The 17,852-nt window shown below is 45.2% G+C and overlaps 1 pseudogene; it reads left to right on the top strand.

Moving 5' to 3' along the window:
• The first annotated feature begins 2,076 nt into the window (after positions 1-2,076).
• Positions 2,077-2,185, top strand: LOC143950435 (U2 spliceosomal RNA; annotated as a pseudogene).
• The last annotated feature ends 15,667 nt before the right edge of the window (positions 2,186-17,852 follow it).

The following is a 17,852-nucleotide window of genomic DNA, read 5'->3' on the forward strand; positions in this document are numbered from 1 at the left end:
AAACAAGATGGGTACTCTTACCAGAACCATAAGGTCATATGTGCATATAAAGATAGGTGGATCTCCGCAGGTCTACCAGCCGTTGAAATTCCCAGAGGTCCTCTGGTCACAGAAGGAATGTTCCGTATCGTCCCCAAGATGCCTGTTTCTCCAGGGTCCCGATGGAATGGACGGAAAAGAAGCTCAACTCCAACAAAAACCAGGAATGGTGAGTGACTCCAAACTCGTATAGAAGATCACATAAAGGACAAAAAAGAACAGCTTCCCATAGTGTAGATGAAAAATATCGAATGGCTGTTTATTGGCATAAACTCAGCAAATACAAAATGTATAAAATATTTAAAATAAAAAGCATGATCACATAAAAGAAAGCAATACAGGGAACATGACTACCACTCCCTACGCGTTTCGTCCCATAGGACTTCAACAGGGGCATCTAACTGTTCCCCTTTATTGCACACAAATATATAGACTACTTTATAAATTGTAGTTCCAATAACAGGTAAGATTATACAATCAGTAATAACATCTTCTCTAATAGGACAACGTTACTCCCATGATGTAACAATGTCAACCCTACACAGATGTCTTGCCTACACACGGTCACACCTAATTCCGATAGTTTAGAACGCGGTGACGTACAACACGTACGACGGGACTAGAAAAAGTAAGTTCAATAGCCAGTAGCCAATAGCTTCCGTCTCGTAGTTGAATCTGAGCATGTGTGATTTTCGGCGTGTTTTGGAATTGCATACACACGATCGGAATTTCCGATAGAAAGTTTTTCCGTCTGGAAAATTGAGAACATGCTATCAATTTTTGGCTGGCGGAAATTCGGACAGCTAAATTCCGATGGAGCGTACACACGGTCGCATTTTCCGATGAAAAACTCTCATCTGTCTTTTTCTGGCCCGGAATTCCGATCGTGTGTACGTGGCATTATAGATCTCTGATGGTCTCCGTAAAGAGTATTTATTACCTGCCCAAAGCTAAAGCAATGACATTAAGTGAAAAATAAAAAAATAGAAACGTGTAACAAAAAATACATTGAAATATATATAAATAATAGAAAATATTTCAAAGCAACCCCCCTGCACATGCACACAAATGCAAACACACTTGAAAGATCCAGCGTGTAAACGGTGATTGTATTACATTGTGTTTGTGTGCACTAACATTCATTTTGGTGCATTTTTTCCTGAAAATTGCAGGGTCTCTCTTTCAGAAAATATATAACCTTTGGGGGTCCTAAGTAATTTTCAAGCAAAAAAAATTCTGATTTTAACATGTATGTGAAAATTTTCAAAATTGCCCCGGACAGCAGGTCATTAAACCACCCGAGTATCAGCCTGTGTATATACCCTTTCATTACTAGGCTATTTCTCCGTTTTCAGTGCTGTGATAGTTTGACTGACAATTACTTGGTCATGCAACATTGTACCCAAATGAATTTTATCTCATTATTTTAAACAGAGAGAAATTTCTTTTGGTGGCACTTAAAATAGAATTAAACTCTGCCATATTTTTTTTTTTAAATAAATGGGGCCCCATAAACTGTATGCCATAATGTGCCAATAGGAACCACATATAAGCACATTATGGCTGACCTAACTGTCAAACTATGCTCTCCAGCAATGAGCTGTCAGCACTCTCCCCGCTAACCACGAGTGCTTTCATCTTCTCTCAGTCTGGGAGGAAGAAATTCGAAAAAAAATGTAAAAAAATATCCGTACTCATGCACTTCCTCCCAACTATGCATTTAGACACGGGAGGGGAAGGAAACTTGGCCAACTTTTCTACTGGTTTAAAGGAAACCTTTACTGGGGCTCCCGCCGCTGACCTTTGGAAAATATTAGTCCTCTGGATGTCATCTGATCCAGTGGCTTCATTACTTTCTGAGTCGGTGACCCAGAACAACTATGCAGAGTAGTATTTTGTACTGCAATTTGCTACTTGGAGTTTGCATATTCTCCCTTTGCTTGCGTGGGTTTCATCTGGGTACTCCTTCAATGCTTGAAAGACAGTCAGATAGATTTTTTGGCTCCTGTATATAATGGCTCTAGTATGTGTGTATGAATCGCTTCTTGGCCTTTTGGCTGAGATTAAGTGTAGTATCTGTTCTTATCAGTGTCCACCGCTATTCTAACATTTTGGCAGGAATAGCTGGCTGTATACAGTAGTATTTCTGTTGGTATAAAGGGGGCTTTGAAGGTTAGTTACGGCTGGTACCAGGGCTGGACTGGGACAGGAATTTGGCCCTGGACTTCATCCAGACCGGCGCACTTACATTTTGAGTGTCCCATCAGCACTCCCTTACATCAGAGTGTCCCATTACCAGCCCCCTTACATCAGAGTGTCCCATCAGCACCCCCTTATGTCAGAGTGTCCCATGAGCAGCCCCCTTACATCAGAGTTTCCCATCAGCACCCCTTACATCAGAGTGTCCCATTACCAGCCCCCTACGTCAGAGTGTCCCATCAGCACCCCCTTACGTCAGAGTGTCCCATGAGCAGCCCCCTTACATCAGAGTGTCCCATCAGCACCCCCTTACGTCAGAGTGTCCCATCAGCACCTCCTTACATCAGAGTGTCCCATCAGCACCCCCTTACATCAGAGTGTCCCATCAGCACCCCCTTACATCAGAGTGTCCCATCAGCACCCCTTACATCAGAGTGTCCCATCAGCAGCCCCCTTACATCAGAGTGTCCCATCAGCACCCCCTTACATCAGAGTGTCCCATCAGCACCCCCTAACCATCACCAGCCCCCTTACATCAGAGTGTCCCATCAGCACCCCACTTACATCAGAATGTCCCATCAGCACCCCCTAACCATCACCAGCCCCCTTACATCAGAGTGGCCCACCGAGCCATCGGCCCACCGGGAAACTCCCGGTAGTCCCGATAGCCAGTACATGCCTGGCTGGTACGGGAACTGGGGCATCCATGGGATGTGGGGCATGGGAGTAATTACCTCAAGAAGACTGGAGGGGCCCACTGCCTCCTGATTTTAATGGGTCTACTTGGTCAAGCCATATGATGGGAAGGCAAAGAACCTGCGGTGTCTGTGCCCCCTGGGAGTTTGTCACCGCAGGGGTCTCTTAGTAACACTTGGGCTTGGGAAACCCACAGTGTGAAAAGGCACAAGGTCACATCACTATGAGTTTTTTCTATACTGTACCTCTGTAAGCTTGGCGTTTTGGCTAAGTCTAGGGCAATTTTTGCTACAAGGCACCAAGGCCTAGTCAATGCATCTGACCGACACTATTTATTTAATTTATTTTTGTTTGTGTTTCTCTTTCTCACTGGATGGAGAGTGTGGTCCTCTGGCCTACCTTGAAGTCTAGGGGGAGGATGTGTGGTCATTAACGAGCAAGGCCTTCTGATTCCTCTTGTACCAAATTGTATTGTAACTGCACTGTCTGCCTTCATTTTGTTAAGCACTGCACAAACTGTTGGTGCAATATAAATCCTGTATAATAATAATAATTAGGTTCCTTCCTCCCATGGACCAGGGGGTCTCTCTTCGGGAGAGACATTCACCTAGTAATGGGTGATCAGCTTCGGCAGACCATGAGTAGAGGGGTCTGCCAGACCTTTTGGCTATGTGGACCAAATTAAGCCTGTCAAGAGTCTTGTTCCCCAGGGGGTCAGGGGAAGATTTAATTTTTTTGGGAGGTGTACTAGGGGAACACCCTTAAGTGCAATTTTTTGTGTGTTTTTCACATGCACTTTTGGACACTTAGATGCTTTTTTTTTTTTTGTGTGTGGCTATCACATTCCCAAGACAGTGTAAATGGTGAGGGCTGAGGGAAGACCTGGTGACCTACCTCGTAAAACACTCACCAAGAGAATTCTATGGAAGCTTGGCTATAAGACTTTCCGACAACATGATACCTTGTACGGTAATGTGTAGAGAATTCCGATCAGACAAAGTGCCACGCATGCTCAGATCAAATTCCTAGACCAAAGCTATTGGCTACTAGCCTGAATGTAGTCCCGTCGTAACGAAATAACGTCATCACGTTCTGAACGATCGGATTTTCCGACAACTTTGTCCGACCGTGTGTATGCAACAGTTTCGGACAAAATCCGCCAGACAAAATCCGACGGATTTGGTTGTCGGAATGTCCAACTGTGTGTACAAGGGCTTAGAGTTGCAGAGAATAGGATACAGCAGAATTCATTTCACACACACACTGCATTTTGACTTTCCTGCTCTGCAGGCTTGTTCTGGATCAATGACTAAAAACATTGAACATGGAGGCAGCCAGGAAATTGGCAATGAAAGAAGGACATCAATAGGAACCCCTCAATTTTTCTCAGCACATGTTTCCATTAAGTACAGTACACATAAACCTTAACTGAATGCCATTTAGACTGTTAAACCACCATGCATCATAAACAATTGCCAATTTTACTAAATAAAATTTGTATTTTCACTATTATTAATCCTGTGTTACATCCCAGAGTTACGATCTCCTAAGATCTCTGTAGTCAATTCCTGGCTTAATATACTTCAGCGATGATTCCATGACATTTCTGAGGGTGGAATTCTTGACGGTGGCAACAGTAAGCCATGTCTGTGGAATGTGTGCTGAAGCGGCTGAAATAAATCTTGCTGCAAAATTAACAATTTCTCCATTGGCAGATATTCGTAGGAACAGTAAATAGCATTGAGATGCTTAGAAATTTTTTATTTAAAAAAAAAAAAAAAAAACATAGTCCTCTGTTTTAATTTCTTTATTTGGATGGCATTTTTTGAAGGAGTATATTTAGAGTAGTTTTTTTTTTTTATGTATTTGACCATTATTTATGCACTTAATAATCTTATCTTGTACATTTTCTTTCCATTGTTTCTTTCTTTCTGTTAAAAAAAAAAAAAGTAAATAATAATGAGACTAATGGGGGCAATTTTGTGGCACAAGAACAAGTCCAGAGTAATTGGGATGAGCTTCTACGACCCTTAGGTTCCATTTAAAGCCATTGTCCTCCTAAAACACAAAAAATGCAACCTTGATTTCACCCTAACTGATGGCTTTGGTAAACATTCTCAAAATAGGAAAATGTCATCAAATTCTTAAAAATTTGGGGAAATTTAATATTTAAATGTTGCTCTTCCATAGTGATGAGCACAGGGATAAAGTGTGCTCCCCCTCAAAATAAGAAGGAACTGAGTAAGAACCCAAAAAGCCACCTTGATGTCACATTCCCTGTTGGCTCTGGCAACCTTTCCAAAATGGCAAAATTTCATTATATTCTTTAAAATTTTGGGAAATGAAATATTGAATTTTTTTTTCTAGTGATGACAAAGGAGAAAAATTTGGAGGGTTAGAGTGTGTCCCTCCCCCCATAATAAGAAGGAACTAAACAAGAACCCAAAAAGCCACCTTGATGTCACCTTCCCCTTTAAAAAAAAGGCAAAATTACATCAAATTCTTTGAAATTTTGAGAAATAAAATATAAAAATTTTAGATTTTCTCTAGTGATGACACAGGAGCACAATTTGTAGACAGGGATAGAGTCATTGCCCCCCTCCCCCCCAAATTAGAATGAACGGAACAAGAACCCAAAAAGCCACCTTGATGTCACCATCCCTTTTGGCTCTGATAACCTTCTCAAAATGATGTTTTATCAAATTCTTAAAAATTTTGGAAAATGTTATATTTTACATTTTGCTCATCCCTAGTAGTGATGACACAGGAGGACAATTGGGAGACAGGGATGGAGTGCATCCCCCCCATAACAGGGAGGAACTGAACAAGAACCTTTGTGCCACCATCACCAGGTATTATGTTATGGAAATCTGCGAATTAACTAATATTGAAAATAATTTTTTGAAATGGTACTTACATGTTAAGGCTTATATTAGATTTTAATGATAGGTTTATAAATACTTTGAGGACAGGGGTTCCTAAAACAAGGGATAGTGACCTGACATGGAAGACATGGAGGAATCCGATAGAGGAAGGAGCTAAAGTTGACCATACTCTGTGTATATTTTGGTTGGTTCCTGAAGATGACCAGCTTTGTCTTCAAGCACCGTAGAACAATGATCCTAGGTTCCCGTTAACAAACAAAATCAATATTATGGGGGTCACCATTCAATCATCCATCTTATACTTAATATCCTTCAGAACATTCAAGGGCAGGAATCCTAAAATGTAGGTCTAATCTCCATCCAACAGCTTGGCTATCATCATAGACAGAAGTATAGATGCAAAGTGAAGTTTCACAACGTGGTCTTAATTGGTTCAGCATGTTGCATTGTTCCCCAGGAATAATTTCAAAGGTCTTTTCCATTCTTACCAGAAGAAAAAAAGGATGGGGGGGGGGGGGGAATAAAATAGAAAATATCTCTCGCATAATCTTATCTCATTAAGAAGTTGGCTTTGCAGCAAATGGAGCAAATAAGAAACAGCTCTTCGAGATGAAATTTAATCATAGCGAGATCGCGGATTGTATAAACACAGACAACACCATGTAGAAAAGGAATGTATGGAGTTTTTTTTTTCCAAAGTAACTGTTTCAGGGCTGGGAAGAGTTTTACAAAACATGCAAAACTTTTGATGTTACTAATCTCTACTGACCGGATAGGCTGCATCCACAGTGATGTCAACAGTCTCTAGTGAATGGATAGGCTTCACTCTCAGTGATGTCACTGGTCTGTAGAGAATGGATAGGCTTCAATCTCAGTGATGTCATCAGTCTCAACTGCATTGATAGGCTTCATGCTCAATGATGTCACCAGTCTCTAATGTGTGGATAGGCTTTATTCTTAGTGATATCACCGATCTCTACTGAATGGATAGGTTACATTCTCAGTGATGTCACGGGTCTCCAGTGAATGGATAGGCTGAATTATCAGTGATGTCCCCATTCTCTAGTAAATGGATAGGCTGCATTCTCACTGATGTCAACGGTCTCTAGTGAATAGGCAGGCTACATCCTTTGTGATGTAACTGGTCTTTAGTCAATGGATAAGCTGCATTCTCAGTGATGTCACAGATCTCTAATGAATGGATAGACTGCATTCTTAGTGATGTCACTGTTCTCTAGTGAATGGATAGGCTACATTCTCAGTGATGTCACTGGTCTATAGTGAATTGATAGGCTGCATTCTCAGTGATGTCACCGGTCTCTACTGAATGGATAGACTGCATTCTCAGTGATGTCACTGGTCTCTAGTGAATGGATAGGCTTAAGTCTTGGTATTGCCACTGGTCTCTATCGAACAGGCATACTTTATTCTCAGTGATGTCACCAATCTCTGGTGAGTGGATAAGTTGCATTTTCAGTGATGTCACTCGTATTTGGTCTCTACAAAATTGACAGGATTCCCAGTAATGTCCCTGGTCTCTAGTGATATGATAGGCTGCATTCTCAGTGATGTCCCCCGTCTCTAGTGAATGGGTAGGCTACATCCTCAGTGATGTCACTGGTCTTCAGTCAATGGATAAGCTGCATTATTAATGATGTCACTGGTCTCTAGTACATGGATAAACTGCATTCTTGGTATTGCCACTGGTCTCTATTGAACACGTATGCTTTATTCTCAGTGATGTCACCAATCTCTGGTGAGTGGATAGGTTGCATTCTCAGTGATATCACTGGTCTCTAGTGAATGGATAGGCTTCTTTCCCAGTGATATCCCTGGTCTCTACAAAATTGGCAGGATTCCCAGAAAATGGATAGACTGCATTCACTGTGATGTCTCTGCCTGGTCTTCTATAATCATCATTTATGACATCACACAGCCCAGGAGGCTTTGAGGTATTCTCCTGTGCATGGGCCAGGCTGCGTCATAGGGGGTGTACTGTCTCTTACTGGTACCTTCAGCCATCCTCCTAATAATGTGCCACAGCACATTCACATCATCAGGAGAACAACTGCAAGAGCCCAAAGGATACTCTGGACCCCGGATGATGCATATGCACTGCTGTGGCACATTATCAGGGGCTGGCTGCAGGTACCAGTAAGAGACAGTGCAATCCCAATGTTGCACACTGGCCCATGCACAATAGAATACCCTGTGTCCTCATGGGATACGGGATATAGTTATCCCAGGAGGCTTCGGACAATAGAAATGTCCTTCTAACCTTGGCAAAAATTTAGGAAGCGGGGAGCAAATTCCCCAAAAAAAGGAAACAGAAAAAATAAAAAATAAATTTGCTATTTCGAGAGATGGGGGGGGAGAGGGTGGAGTGGGGGATGGAGGTCCACTTTAAGGTAAGCACTGCATGATAACTCCAAATACTCTGCGATTTCTCTTTAAGGGGGCAATATAAAAATGTTGCGTGTGTTTATTGTGTGTTCTTTTCCATGTGTGATCCATCTGGAGAGCAGCGGAGCTGAACGATCTCACACACAGCAGCACAGTCCTCTGACGAAGATCCGAAAATGAGGGTGCTCTGCGTTTCGTTGTAATTCAATTTTTTCCAGTAGAAGGGGTTATTTTTGTGTTTCATTACACAGATGTAAATTCCTTGTGGCCTGTTAACATGTTGCTGCTTCATTGTATGGTTTGCCTCATAAACCAGAGAACTTTGAAGGTTTTTCCACCCTCTTACGGAATGCCCAAAGCATGTGTCTGCAAGGAAAGGAATTCTCTTAACTCAAACCAGTTGATGTCTCGCTTGGTGTATGGAATACAGCTGGGTGCTAGAGCGCCGGCAATCCCTCCGATTAGTGTAACAAGCTCACAACCCGACACCAAATACTGCAGGAACACCATAAGGTTGTAACAAGCGAAAATACCAAATTGTAATATTAAAGTGAACATTTGCATGAATAATTGACTGACATGTCACCATGGTTGGGGTAGGAGTGATAGCGCTGGATCAACTTAAATGAATTATTGGTACTTAAAGGTTTTACCCAGAATCAGACTTCCTTCAAAATGTCTGATAGACAGTAGAAGAGCAGTGTAGACTAGGCCTTGTTCCGGTCTTGGGCTGTTGCCTCTCTGATGGTCCTCTCTGATGGTCTTAAAAGAAGACATGATGCTTAAGAAGTTTAAGTCCACATCATTATTGATCAAGAGAAGGCAGCACATCAATATTGATTAAGAGAAGGCCTTTCTCCCAAAATTGGATTAAGCGTCATTAACTTGACCAAGAGAAGTCAACGCGTTTCTGAGAATTGCCTCCCCGTTCCTCGGGGCTGGAGTTATGGATGCAGATAAACTATCGGTGAGATTCAGTTAGGAAACTTATACTGATGCTGGACGTGAGATGTCAGATTGGATGCCTTGTAAACTGTTAGCAGATGTTGGCAGGGATAGAAATCATGGGGCCCCGTACAGCCTACCTGACGGGGCCTCCTTCAGCTCCACTCTGACCCCACCCCTGGTCCCTCCTTCAGGCCCACCCCTGGCCCCACCCATTGCCCCTCCCCAGACCCCGCCTTAAAACAAAGTGTAGGTTTGTCTACAAGTGATATTTGTTTTTCTCCAGCCAGTTATAGGTTTGATTATCCAAAAGAAATACTGTTTTCAGATGAGAACAGACCTCTTTGATATCTATATGAATAAATAAAATGGTATTTTGGAGAGTATTGACAGGGCAAGTATTGCAGAGTATTGGCAGGGCAAGTATTGCAGAGTATTGGCAGGGCAAGTATTGCAGAGTATTGGCAGGGTAAGTATTGCAGAGTATTGGCAGGGTAAGTATTGCAGAGTATTGGCAGGGTAAGTATTGCAGAATATTAGCAGGGTATTTATTGCAGAGTATTGGCAGGGTATCTATTGCAGAGTATTGGCAGGGTAAGTATTGCAGAGTATTGGCAGGGTAAGTATTGCAGAGTATTGGCAGGGTAAGTATTGCAGAGTATTGGCAGGGGATGTATTGCAGAGTATTGGCAGGGTATGTATTGCAGAGTATTGGCAGGGTAAGTATTGCAGAGTATTGGCAGGGTATTTATTGCAGAGTATTGGCAGGGTATTTATTGCAGAGTATTGGCAGGGTAACTGCAGTAGTAGTAGATGTTGAACTTGAAGCCCCCCCCCCCCCAAGCAAGCACACACCTCACCTGTGTAATTGTTAGCTGCCTTGGCCCCAGCACTGCAGAGTCACTTCCTCCCTGTTTTTGAGTGTCCACAATATTTCGATTGGATTTGGATTCCTCGCCTCTCTGCTGCTTCTTCTCATGCAGAGAGAGAGAGAGGAATATCACTCCGTGATACCATATAATAGCATGTCAGGACATGTGCGGCTGTGCCAGCATGAGGAGTGGGCGCAGAGGACGCATTCTTCCACGCCCGAAATACAAAAAATAGTCCCTCCTCTGCAGCCGCATATGTAACCAACAAGAACACAGGTCCTAAAAAAGCGGGGAGTGGGGGGTGGGGAGGTAACGGTGGGATGGCGTCAAGGCTGGGCTGATTGGTGGCTGGAGAATTTTTATTTATTTTTTTACATCAAATTTACTTTGCTGTTCAGGTTGCCCGGGCCCCCCTGCTGGTCAGGCCCGGTACAGCAGGGCCAGTTGTACTGGCCTATCAGCGGCCCTGGATGTTGGCACCAACTTTTTTGAGGTCCAAACATCTGCCGACAGTTTACTTTGTCCACAACTCCAGCCCTTTGGAAGGGGGAAGCATTTCATAACTCCAGACCTGAGGAGGGGGGAGGTATTTCCTCCCAAATGCTTTGGTTCTCCTGATCAGTAAAGACTGGGACCTAAACCTCTTAAGTGTCATTAAAGCGGTTGTATACTCAAATTTTACACTTTTACCTACAGGTAAGCCTATAATAAGGCTTACCTGTAGGTAAAATTAATATCTCCTAAACCTGTATGGTTTAGGAGATATCTCCCTATGCATGCAGCCGCTGACGTCAGCGGCGCATGCGCTCTGAATGCCCCAGCTGAAGGTCCGGCAGCGTTGCCATGCCTTACCGGGAAGAAAACTACGCGCGTGCGCGGGAGTGACATCATCTCAGCTCCGGCCACTCACAGCTCCAGAGCTGTGAACCCAGAAGACAAGATGTCAGCTCCCTCGGCGTGGACTGAGCACTGATACGGGGCTTCGTTCTGAGGTAAGTATTTGACAATGAGCTAGTATGCGCTGCATATTAGCACATTATACCTTTGCCTTGCAGGGTTTTTTTTTTTTACCTTTTTTTTTTAATGTGTGGGTTTACTACCGCTTTAACTTGATCAAGAGAAGGCATGGTGTTTTAGGTAAATGTCTCCCCCGTTCCTCAGGGCTGGATTTGCGGATGCAGTTAGACTAGCGGTGAGATTCAATTAGGAAACCTATAATGATTCTGGATCTGAGATGTCAGATTGAATGACTTGTAGACTGTTGGCAGATGCTGGTGCCAACATTTTTGAGAGCCCAACATTGGTCGACAGTTCACACAATCCAAAACTCCAGTCCTTTGGAAGAGGGGAGCATTTCATAACTTCAGCCCTGAGGAAGGGGGCGGGGCATTTCCCCCAAACGCTTTGGTTCTCTTGATCAATAAAGACTGGGACTTAAACTTCTTAAGTGTCATTAACTTGATCAAGAGAAAGCAAGAGAAGGCAACGCGTTTCAGGGAAAGGCGTCCCCATTCCTCAGGGCTGGAGTTGCGGATGCAATTAGACTAGCGGTGAGGTTCAATTAGGAAACCTATAATGATGCTGGATCTGAGATGTTAGATTGGATGCCTTTTCAACTGTTGGTAGATGTTGGCTCCAACTTTTTTCAGGCCCCAACATCTGTCAACAGTTCACATCGTCCCCAACTCCAGCCCTTTGGAAGGGGAAGCATTTCATAACTTCAGCGCTGAGGAGGGGGTAGGCATTTCCCCTCCAAATGCTTTGGTTCTCTATATCAATAAAGACTAGGACTTAAACTTCTTAAGTGTCATTAAATTGATTAAGAGAAGGCAACGTGTTTCAGGGAAATTCCTCCCCCTTCCTCAGGGCTGGAGCTGTGGATGCAATTAGAGTGGGGGTGAGATTCAATTAGGAAACTTATCATGATGCTGGATCTGATCTGTCAGATTTGATGCCTTGTAAACTGTTGGCAGATGGTGGCACCAGCATTTTTGAGGCCCCAACATCGGTCGACAGTTTACACTGTCCCCAACTCCAGCCCTTTGAAAGAGGGAAGCATTTTGGAACTCCAGCCATAGGGAACGGGGAAGAATTTCTCTCCAAATGGTTTGGCTTCTATTGATCAACAAAGACTGGGACTTAAACTGTTATAAACGTTTGTAGCGGGCACTGCTCAACACTCACCCCAAAGCTGACATATTACTGTATACAACAGCAGTATTATTGTTTGAAAAGCTCCGCCTTTTACCACTAAAATGCATTTGAGTGACTTCGCCTAGGCTGAGGTGATGTCATCAGTCTACTGCAGGCAGCAGAAAGCATTTCTCAAGTCTCCTCTCCCCATGTGCTTACTTTAACTGTACATTGTAACTTTGTAGCAAGCAGGGCCATCTTTAAGGCAGGGCAAAAGGGGCAGCTGCCCTGGGCTCTGTCATTGTTGTGGGGCCCAAAGCAGCTGCCTCATACTTGCCAACTATCCCAGTTGACATTCCCTTGTCCCTTAAAGTTTTAGTCCTGTGCTGCTACTAATGCTGCCCAGCTCTGCCCTATTGTTGTGTACAGATGACTCACCTGCAGACCTGTGTTTACAGGTAAATACTGGCATTCGTATATAAATAGCTGAGGCCAACTGCATTGATATGTAAATAAAGGCAGCATTCATAGGTATATCATGCCCCCCTGCAGTGAGGAGAAGATGTGCTGTAACCTATAGCAACCAGTGAGCAGTATTACTGTATAGCACTCTCTAGCAGCTAATCAACAAGCCGAAATGTGCTGTAACCTCTAGCAACTAATCAGTGAGCCTTAAGGAGTGCTGTAACCTCTAGCAACCAGTCAGTAAGCAGTAATGATACACTGTAACCTCTGGCAACCAATCGCAATCGCTGCCTGACCTGATACAGTAAACTTATTTTAAGTCTAGCTGCTATTTATTGTATGTCTCAGAGAAGGCGGAGAGTGAAATTGCATGGGGGGAGGGGGGCCCTAAGAAAATTTCTGCCCAGGGCCCAATCAATATTAAAGACGGCCCTGGTAGCAAGTCACAAGGTAAGAGGCCACAGCAGATGCTGATCTATGTCATTTGTGAACACTACCAAAAACCCTACAACAACAGGAATTTCATGATTATCATCTCAGTCCAGGAAGTAGATGGCGACCCTGGATGATGCCAAGACTGGATGAAACCCTGAACCACCACAGCCAAAAGCAAAGGAGGTATAGATTTTCAGAACCGCCATGACATTTAAATTTCACGTAACAAAAGCTTTTGTGTCTCGTCTTGTTACCGATGGCTTGTATATTGCGTTTGGACCTCATCCAGTTTTATATAGTCTAAGATTATCTCTTTTCTCAAACTTCCTGGATATTATTACTGAGCGAAAAAGCAGCAAGCTGAAATTTGTATTTCAACTGGCTTTAAAACTTAGGGAGCTTTAGAGATTATTGCAAGTAAAGGGACCTTTACAAGGACAATTTTCAACAACTATTTAGGCAGCTAACCTTTTTTATAGCCTACAATGGGTCTAAGTGGGTCTAGTATGGCTGTTAGAGTCCAGATGTGGAGCCCGACTTGTAGGAGGAGACCTCTCTTACAGCGCTGGTTCAGGAGCCGCTGGAATGGGAACAGCGGTCTCGAGAGCACAGTGGGTAGGAGGGCCTGCTGGATAGAGCCGCTGGAGCTGGTAGAAGAGCGGAGATCCCTCTGAAGGCTGAGTGGACTAAGGGTTGCTGGAAGCTGAGAAATGCAGGCAGTAGCTTCAGAGACCGAAGGTTGGAACTGGCAGCAGGCTGGAGAAGAGTCAGACGGTCCGGGTCAGAAGGTAAGCAGACTGATGGTAACGGAAGGCAGAAGAGGTGTCGGTAAGCAGGCAGAGGTCGGCAACGGAATCACAAGCAGAAGAGGTTTCGAGGTCAGGCAGGCCGGGTCGGGATTGGAGAAGGCAGAGAAGTCAAGCAAGCCGGGTCGATAACGGTAGCAGGTAATCAGGTTCAGGATCAGGTATTCAAAGGTAACCGGGTTCAGGATCAGATATTCAGACACACGGAAGCTGAGACGAAACAGCGCCGCACCGGCGCACTTGAGAGTCCTTTAAACGCTCAGTGGCGGGAAGGAGCGCACGCACGCCACGCACGACCACGTGGACGAGCGCGCGTACGAACGCCACTCGCGAACGTGCACACTAACGCGTAAACGAACGCGCACGCGAACGCGCACGCGAACGCGTACGCGAACGCGCAGAAGACACACGCCGACGCCTGTGTGCACGCAGCTGTACCTGTCTATTGCTGGTAAGTTCCTGACATTGCCCCCTCCCAAGGGGCAGCCTCCGGATGCCCAACAGGTTCCTCTTTTCTGGATGGGCAGACAAGTATGCGTGAATTAACCGCCTGGCATGGATATTGCTGTTTGGTTCCCAGGAATTGTTCTCTGGCCCAAATCCCTTCCATTTGATCAGAAATTGGATGCGTCCCTGTCTTCTTCTGCAATCGAGGATGGCCTCCACCTCGTACTCCTCGTTTCCATCCACTAAGATGGGTTCTGGAGGTCTAGTTCCTCTATCAGGAAAGGGATCAGGGGTGGCAGGTCTCAGCAGTGACACATGGAACACAGGATGAATCCTAAGCGACTCAGGCAGGGTTAGCTCGTAGGAAACTTCATTAATTTTCCTCTTAACCGGAAATGGTCCCATAAATTTAGGTGCAAGTTTCCTGGAGGGACAAGCCATTTTAATGTTATTGGTAGAAAGCCATACCTGGTCGCCAGGTTGTAGGATCAGTTCCCCTCTTCTTCTCCGGTCAAAGGCTCTCTTACTGTCTGCCTGGGCCTTGGCCACTGCTTCCTGCAACACCCGGTTATTGTGGCTGAGGAAATCCACTGTCTTCTGGACCGCTGGAACTGAGGTTTCTGGAAGAAAATCAGGCAAAAAGGTTAAATGAAAGCCATAATTGGCGAAAAAAGGGGACTGACCGGTGGCCGAATGACAAGCATTATTGTAGGCAAATTCTGCCAAAGGCAGCAGGGACACCCAATCATTCTGTACGAATGATGTGAAGCACCTAATGTACTGCTCAAGAGTCTGGTTGGTCCTTTCTGTCTGCCCATTAGTTTGGGGATGATAGGCCGAGGACAGTGCCAGCTCAATTTTCAGGATCTCGCACAGGGCCCTCCAGAAGCGTGAGGTGAACTGCACTCCTCTGTCGGAGACTATATTCGCTGGAATCCCGTGTAGCCTCACAATCTCCTTAATGAACACGTGGGCAGTCTCCACGGCAGATGGGGTGCCTTTTAAGGGTGAGAAGTGGGCCATTTTGGATAGCCGGTCTACAACCACAAAAATAGTTGAACATCCCTCAGAACATGGAAGCTCGACAATAAAGTCCATACTAATCATTCTCCAGGGTCTGTCGGGTACAGGTAGGGGTTTCAGCAGTCCCCAAGCCCGGTTCCTGGGTGTCTTGTTCTGGATACAGACGGGGCAAGAGCTGATGTACTTTTCGCAAAAGTCCTTCAAATTGGGCCACCAGAACGTGCGTTGTACCAGATCAAGGGTCTTACGGACCCCAAAGTGGCCTGCCAGTGGGTGGTCATGAAGAAGGGACAGCACCTTAACTCGGACATTCTTGGGGACAAAAATTTGACTTCCCCTCCAGAACAAGCCATCTCTGGACATTAAGGTGATTCCGGGGGGTCTTGAGGAATCAGAGGATGCTTCTCTGATCAGAGAGAGGAGGTCAGGCTGTAAAAGTAAAAAATTCCCGGCAGGTAAAATGGTGTCAGGAACAGATGAGTCCTTAGGATTGTCATACATCCGTGACAGCGCATCCGGTTTCACGTTCTTCGATCCGGGTCGGTACGTGATGTGAAAGGAGAAACGTGAAAAGAACAGGGCCCAGCGGGCTTGTCGGGGTCTCAGTCGCTTGGCAGACCGTAGATATTCTAGGTTCTTGTGGTCTGTGTATATTAGTACCGGGTGAGCAGCGCCCTCCAATAGGTATCTCCACTCCTCCAAGGCGGCCTTAATGGCGAGCAACTCTCGGTCGCCTACGTCGTAATTCTTCTCCGCGGAAGAGAGTTTCCTGGAGAAGAACCCCACGGGATGCATTAGGTCCTTGTTGCCTTGACGTTGGGAGATGACCGCTCCTACGGCCACTTCAGAGGCGTCTACCTCGAGGATGAAGGGTAGAGACGGGTCCGGATGGCTGAGAATTGGGGCGGACGTGAAGAGTTTTTTAAGTCTTTCGAAAGCACTCTGGGCCTCCTGAGTCCAGCAGAAGCGGAAGTTTTGTCTGGTCAGTTGCGTGATGGGCGCAATTATAGCTGAAAAGTCTCTTATGAACTTTCTATAAAAGTTCGCAAAACCGATGAAGCGTTGTACACCCTTCTTATCCAGAGGCGCTGGCCAATCTAGTACAGCAGACACCTTTTGGGGATCCATCCTGATACCCGTTGGAGAGATCACTAGTCCCAGGAATCGGATGCTCTGTAACTCAAATTCGCATTTCTCAGCCTTTGCGTAGAGTCGGTGCTGGCGAAGGCGGTCTAGGACTTTACGGACGTGTTCTCGATGCTGATCAAGAGAGTTGGAAAATATTAAAATGTCGTCCAGGTAGACAATCACGAACACGTCGAGGAAATCCTTAAACACGTCATTGATTAGGTGTTGAAATGTGGCCGGGGCGTTGCAGAGCCCAAAGGGCATCACTAAATATTCATAATGACCGAATCGGGTCCGGAAGGCTGTTTTCCATTCATGCCCGGCCTGGATGCGAACTAGGTTATACGCCCCCCTTAGATCCAACTTGGTGAATATTTTAGCGGATCTCAGTCTCTGAAAGAGTTCGGGTATCAAGGGTAAGGGGTAGCGGTTCTTAACCGTAATCTTGTTTAAGTCTCTATAGTCCACACATGGACGGAGGGACTGATCTTTTTTAGTGACAAAAAAGATTCCAGCTCCTGCTGGGGAAGTTGAAGGACGGATGAACCCCTTCTCTAGGTTCTCGTCCAAGTAGGTCTTCAGTGCCCCCTGCTCCTTTTCTGATAAAGGGAATATGCGTCCGAAAGGAATCTCGGCCCCAGGGAGTAGTTCGATCGGACAATCATAGGGACGATGAGGAGGCAGAGTGTCTGCTCCCTTTTTACTGAACACATCAATAAAGTCATGATAGTGCTTGGGCACAGTCTGCAGTAGGTCTTGATCAGAGTCTACACATAAAAGGGTGGCGGAAGGCTTGGTGGAATCTGTTAGGCAGTGTTTCAAGCAATAGGAAGATGGGAATGTGACTTCTCTGGTAACCCAATTGATGTAGGGGTTGTGGGCCTGGAGCCAGGGTATGCCCAGAATGATTGGGAACATTGGAGAGGAGATGACATCCAACGTCAGGAATTCCTTGTGTTGAGAGGAGATAATGACAGGTAGAGGGAGAGTCTCTTGAGTTACCTTTCCAGAACTGATGCTAGACCCATCGGCCAGAAAAACTGAGAGTTCATGAGCCTTGCCTCGTAACGGGATGCCCTGTCGGCCCGCAAAGGTGGAGTCTATGAAGCAGCGGCATGCCCCGGAGTCAATGATAGCGTTGACTGTCACCGTCCTTCCTTGGAGCTGTAGTGAGAGAGGAACAGCAAGGTGGGTTGAATTGGCAGTCAATGCAGAGAGACTGGTAGAAGCAGAAGGTAGACACTTACTTGTCTTGACAGGGCAATTAGAGACATAGTGACCCGAACCACCGCAGTAGAGGCAGAGATTCTGCTGCCGGCGACGTGCACGCTCTTCTGGAAGCAAAGCGGGGCGCAGTAGTCCTAATTGCATGGGCT

Source organism: Lithobates pipiens, unplaced genomic scaffold, assembly GCF_037356315.1.
Source record: "Lithobates pipiens isolate NorthernLeopardFrog02 unplaced genomic scaffold, aLitPip1_a1.2 Scaffold_30, whole genome shotgun sequence".
Lineage (NCBI taxonomy): Eukaryota > Metazoa > Chordata > Amphibia > Anura > Ranidae > Lithobates > Lithobates pipiens.